Consider the following 6,755-nt stretch of genomic DNA (forward strand, 5'->3'; position numbering starts at 1 on the left):
TTTTTCTTTAATTTTAATAAAAAGAGTAGTGTCGAGCTTACCCATTTTGAAATCATTCTCAATAAGAGAATTACTAAATCTATCGTACCAAGCTCTTGGAGCTTGTTTTAAGCCCTAAAGAGCCTTTTTCAACTTATAGACGTGATGTGGAAAGTCAAAATTTTCAAATCCAAGAGGTTGTTTTACATAAACTTCCTCCATAATATAACCATTTAAGAATGCATTTTTCATATTCATTTGATATAATATAAAATTTTTGTAAGAAGCAAATGCAAGTAACATTCTAATAGCTTCTAATCTAGTAACGGGTGCAAAAGTTTCTTCATAGTCTATACCTTTCTCATGACAATAACCTTGAGCTACAAGTCTAGCTTTAGGCATTGCTTGCCTTCGGCAACAAAACATCACTTTTGTAGAATTCAATTTTGTTTGACCACACACGTCGCTTGTGCGTGCATGTTCAATCTTGCGCAACACAACAACGTTGATGGTGTTAATATAACACATGCGGAAGCAATTTGGATCTTAGGCACTCTAAGTACATCAATTATAGTAAATTAGCTAGTATGTTCAAAAGCATTAAAACTCAATGAATTTGAATAATAACCTTTTGTCGCTCAAGTTTCTTTTTCCTCATGAACCGGTTTCAAACCACCACTAATGTCTTCTCCACTATTCTCCAGCCTTAGAACGGAATTTATGGAATCCAGTGAATGACTAAATTTGGGAGGGATTTAGTATATATGAAGAGAGAATTTGTGAGAGGTTTTTCTCAAGGTTTTTTCAAAAAAAAATGAAGACCTTCCATGTGCCATGATCACTCTATTTATAGAGTCATGTTTGCATGTTCATGCAAATTTGAGATCACCAAATTTTGACACTCAAAATTTTACTCAGATGTTTGGGATTATGTGGCAAGCATGCAAGTTTGAGTTCATAAAATTTTGACACTCAAAATTCTACTAAAATTTGTGAGGTTTATTTGGGAAGCATGCAAGTTTGGTTAAACCAAATTTTGACACCTCAAAATTCCACTCACTAAAACCTCGATTTTTCCATTAAATGAAGTCAATAGTTTGACTTTCTTCATTTTGATTCAACCATTAATTTGAATAATTAATTTCAAAGTAAAGTAATATTAAATGATTAAGATATTCAAATCTTATTTAAATATCTCAGATTCTCTCTTTTTGTTTAATTCGTAAATAAAACAAAAATGCAGTTAAATATATCGTATATATGTAGCGCATATTCCCTAATTTGAATTCGAACACTTCGAACTCACTCGCCACACTGTTCTATGGTTTAGTCCGATATGAACTAGCAGAAGGACCTAATGAACCTATAGATCATGGGCTCCAACGATCCATGATTAATCGGTTAAACTCATTAACCTTGTTAACCAACATTCGTTAACTACTAAGACACTCCACTATAGCCTAGTAGTTGCCCTCCCCTCACTATAGATATATTTCTGTCCATTTGTTATAACCATGATTAGTAAGTCGATTCTTCACATCTTGTTCGTAACTAGAGCTGGGCCAATTTACCGTTTTACCCCTGAAGTTACTTCTTGTTCCTTATTCTTCACTGATCTCTAATGAACAATTGGTTTGTGGTCCAACCAGTAAACCGAATCCCTCTCAGGCCAATGAGAGGATGGGGCCTCTTGTTCAAGACTTGGAGTCAGTACTTAAGGGAACTACCTCTCTTCTATCCCTAAAAGTGGGTAGGAGCGAATTCCATCTTGCACCCCACGTCCCCAGCCATTCACCCAGTCTTACCCCTGAAATAGGAGGCCTATTGAGTCGGCGAACTCGAGCCACTCTCACCCATGCAAAAGGATAATTCCGAATAAACAGGAGTTCATGGTTAGCTCAGGATTAAAATCGAGTTACCTAGGTCATCGAATGAAAAGAAAATCAGTCTTAACAGTAAACGACATTATAAAGTGAGAGTGATTTTCTTCATGGTCCGATCTTATGCAATACTCATTGCATAGGACACCCCCACTCACATGTCTCCACATGTACAATTAAGTGATCACATTGTTTATGTCATATACAAAAGTGGGCCGCATCCATAGTGTCCCTAGGATAAGGTACTCAGCCTTATCCCCATACTATAGATGATTTTGACTATATACTTGAACTTGATCCACTCTTATGTCTCTACATATAATTCAAGTAATTATACTATAGTTAGAGTGTTCTTAATTTATTAGATTTAGATTAATAATAGTAAAGTTCAATTTATTCAATAACAATCTTTACGGAATAAACAACAATAATAACTTTATTGAAAATAGAATGTTTTTTTGTTTACAAACTATGAGTTTTAGGACATAAAACCCAACAAACGTTGCTTCTCATTGTCATATCAGTTCCCAACAACATGATCCATGCATCATGATATGATGCATGACCATCTTAGTTTGCTTAAACACATCCGTTGGGAACTGACCCATGTGTCGTTCATCTCATTAGGACATTTCAAACATTCATCCATCTGGATTTTCTTGAGCATCAGACTCTCCTGTGTACATGTTAAACCATTTATGACATACTTTCTTAATAGCGGGCGCATGATCCAACCTTTGACACATGGGTTGGGGAGCAATGTTGGCACACCTATGCCATCTCTTACTTTCTTGTTTCTTTAGTCAACTATAAAAAATGTTATCTATTTTAAGATTAAGATCAATCATTAGCTCAGGCATAAATCCTAACTTGGAAAAATATGCAATTAAGGGTCACATTTGATGGGATAAGGGTAATGTGCCATTGAAACCATATCTCAATCCTGACTCAAATTTTGTTAAACATGTCATTCTCTAATAATCATGCCAAAAACTTGATGATGGAATATAAAATTTCAAATGACTCAGAGTGTCGAAGGAATCATCATCATTTTGAAATGACAATTGTGGTTGGTGGCGCTTGTTGTTACAAACCTTGAGGATGTGAATCTAAGAACGATCATTAAGGTAATATATTGTGTCTTCTTCTTCAATGATGGAAGGAGAAGACGCTAAACCGATTGAAGCAGCCTTTTGAAGAATCTTTTAAAAATCACCTACTGAAGATGTCTAGGCTAAAACTGCTAGTAGTCTAGATATTGAATTGGAAATTCAATGTTTTTCCTTTATGGCAGATTTGGTAAATGACCATTTTTCGAAAGACATCAAAACTATTTACTTTTCGTTAAAGGATCGTCATATCCTTTCTGCCCTCATGTTTGATGTTCACACAGAGAACCTTAACATCTCATCAGATACTCACTTCATAGTAGTCATTTTCAGTATATTTTACAAATTAACCATTCAAATGTCTCCCCCACAACTCTTAGATTTTCTCCAAAAGGATTTACTATGCTTATAGAGGTAAATCTGGAGAAATCGTCAACCTGTTTCCAAAACCCTTTACTGGTATTAGATTAATAAGAATTCTACCTGGATCCTTAAATATGTGAGCCTTCCAACTAGGAAAGATCCACAGTTTGCTCAAATCATCGAACATGATGATGGAAAGCATAAAAGTAAAATTCAATGAAAATTAAATTTTCTTTCCAAAGGTAAAGATTCTTAAGCTCGAGATCTAGTTCCTTAGGAATCTCGAGATCTCCATAAAAAATCAACATGTCAAAGTTTATGCAAATAGAGCCAGTTCATTACAATAAAGTAGTAGTTTCTGTCGATTATGAGGTCAATCCCAGATCTCCAACTCAAACCGAATTGGATACTACATCTATCTTCAACCAGATCGATATTATCACAAATGAATTGTCCACCGATAAAGAATTACTAAAAAAGGCATTACAACCTCAAAGGATATCATAAATATTCAACATCTAAATAACTTCTCAAATAAGATTCTCTCAACCATTGTAAGACAAGTTAAGAAGATTGAAGAAAAAAATTAAGGAAAAATGACAACAAAGAAAAAAAAAAAAACTATTGCAAATAGTACTAGGCGTGAGATTCCCAAAAGTTTGAGGAAAGTTTTTTTTGTTCATACTAGCTATTTTGGACAAAGTAATCCATCTTGGCTCAATAGAAGAGGCACTTGCTCTAATTAAAGAAAAGCTAAACAATCTTTCAATTTCGATAGAACCTTAAGTAATTAAACTTTTAGTGTCATAATGAACCATATGAGAATGACCTCAATTTTAAAAATGATTTCTCAAAAAAAGAAAATATGCCCAAAAAAACTAGACCTCATCAACAAAATTGTTAAATTAGAGGATAAAGTCCAAAAAACTAGATGAAGAAAAATTGGTATCCTAAGCCTCTTTACCCGAGAAGAAAAAACTCAAATGACTCAATCCACCTATGAAGGAACATGCATACATAAGTGGAATATAGATGGTCTATCCGGTCATCTAGTCATAAATGTAATCAACAAAATGTTGATGGGAGCTAGCGCCTATAGGCTTCGAGGTAAGTTTGACCACGCTATTGCTCAAATTGTAACTTTTGGTTTCACAGGAATACTCAAGGATGGGTTGGAGAATCATATCTCCGACAAAGAAAAGCAATGGATACTCAACCATACTACTATAGAAAAAGAAGTACAAATATAAAAAGTGAAATTGAAATATCTATGGAGAATGATATAAGTGTTGAATAGCCGTCAATACCCTTTTATATATTGTCTTAAAGTTTGTCGTAGGTGAACTAGAAATCCATACTGAATGTTTGAGAAAATTCTTATGATTATAAGATGCGAAAAGTTAGCTACTTCTGATGGTACAAAGATATAATTGTAACTAAGGTTATGACAAGTTATGATAGTACCCTTTAATTATGGATCATGTGCTTCATTGAAGGACTTCCAAAGTATTTTTCTCCAAGGATAACTACCACTCTCAATGAAGAGTGTAAGCATAAGATTCCTTGGAATGAATTCACTTATGGTGATTTAGGTTCTGTAATAGCCAAGTCGACCGCCACCAAATATTGTCTACTTTGGCTCGTTACGTATCGTCGTCAGTCTCACGGTTTTAAACGCATCTGTAAGGGATCAAAATGATAGTAATTAACTAATTAGAGTGGTGTAGCGGAAGCGTGGTGGGCCCATAACCCACAGGTCCAGGATAATGAATTCTCATACTCAAAAACAGGTGACAGGTATTGCTCGCTCAAATTATAACTTGGTTTCTCGAGTATGAGAATTCTCTTATAAATAAAAGGTAAATTCAAGGTTATCGCTAACAAATATTTTCGTCTTCAACCTCACGATTATAAATGCATTTATTAGGGATCAATGATATTAATTCACTCTTTTAAATTAGGATTTAGGCCTTCTAGAAATTCAAAACTTCATCACTACTATGTTGAGAGTTTCGCCGTACTTAATCTACATTCACATTTTTCACCTGGCTTTGTTAGACCTTAGGCAAGGTTTACCTTCGACATTCAAACATCACTTATGTGGAATCAAAACTTGTTTCACCATACACGCTGCCTATGCATGCATGTTCAATTGTATGCGACACAACAACGTTGCATCTCATCGTCATCTCGGTTCCTCACAACACGTCCCATGCATCGTGATGCAATCTCAAGTCTCGAGATAGCTTCTCGAGATAGCTTGACCATCTTGGTTATGCAGACACATCCCTCGGGACAGTTTGGCCAAGTGGTCTAAGTTGCTAGATTTAGGCTTTGGTTGGAAGGGGCGTGGTCCCACAGCTGTCATTTATTTTCATTTTTTGTAAACCTTCAAGACCGCTGCTAGCACATATTCTAAAAACCTCATGATTTTAAAACGCATCTACTATAGAGAGAGTCTAGCCCTACTCCAACCAGTGCATCGTGTAACAGTCATACTTCTTCAAATATGCGACTTCGTGATCTTGACACGCTCGCCAAAAACCTTATGGGGTACACAATCTCCATTCACATTTTTCATCTTGGCTTTGTGGCTTTGTTATACCATAGGCAAGGTTTGCCTTCAGCGTTTAAACATCACTTATATGGAATCAAAACTTGTTTGACCACACACGCCGCCTATACATGCATGTTCTATCATGTGCGATACCACAATGTTGCATCTCATCGTTATCTCGGTCCCCAACAACACGATCCATATATCGTGATGCAATCTCATGTCTTGAGATACTCGATCATCTTAGTTTTTCTGGACACATTCGTTGAGACAGTTTGGCCAAATGGTCTAAAGCGCTAGATTTAGGCTCTAGTCCGAAAGGCTGTGGGTTTAAATCCCATAGCTATCATGATCATACTTTTTCAAATATGCGGCCTCGTGATCTTGACACGCTTATGATAAACCTAAAGGAGTACTCAATCCCCATTCACATTTTTCACCGGCTTTGTGGCATTGTTGCCTCGTGATCTTGACATGCTCACAATAAACCTAAAGGAGGAGTACTCAATCCCCATTTACATTTTTCACCCGGCTTTGTGGCTTTGTTGTTCCTTAGGTAGGGTTTGCCTTTGGGTTTGAAACATAAATAATGTGGAACTAAAAATTGTTTGACCACACACCGCCAATGCATGCATGTTCAATCATGTGCGACACAACATCATTGCATCTCATTATCCGACCCATGCATCATATTGCAATCTCATGTCTAGAGATAGCTTGACTATCTTGGTTTGTCAAGGCATATTTGTCGTACAGTTTAATCAAGTGGTTTAAGATGCCAGATTTGGGCTCTAGTTTTAAAGGGCATGGGTTTAAATCCCATAGCTATCATTTATTTTCATTTTTTGTAAAGCCTCAAGTCGTACT

Source organism: Cucurbita moschata, unplaced genomic scaffold, assembly GCF_002738365.1.
Source record: "Cucurbita moschata cultivar Rifu unplaced genomic scaffold, Cmos_1.0 Cmo_Scf00065, whole genome shotgun sequence".
NCBI classification, from domain to species: domain Eukaryota; kingdom Viridiplantae; phylum Streptophyta; class Magnoliopsida; order Cucurbitales; family Cucurbitaceae; genus Cucurbita; species Cucurbita moschata.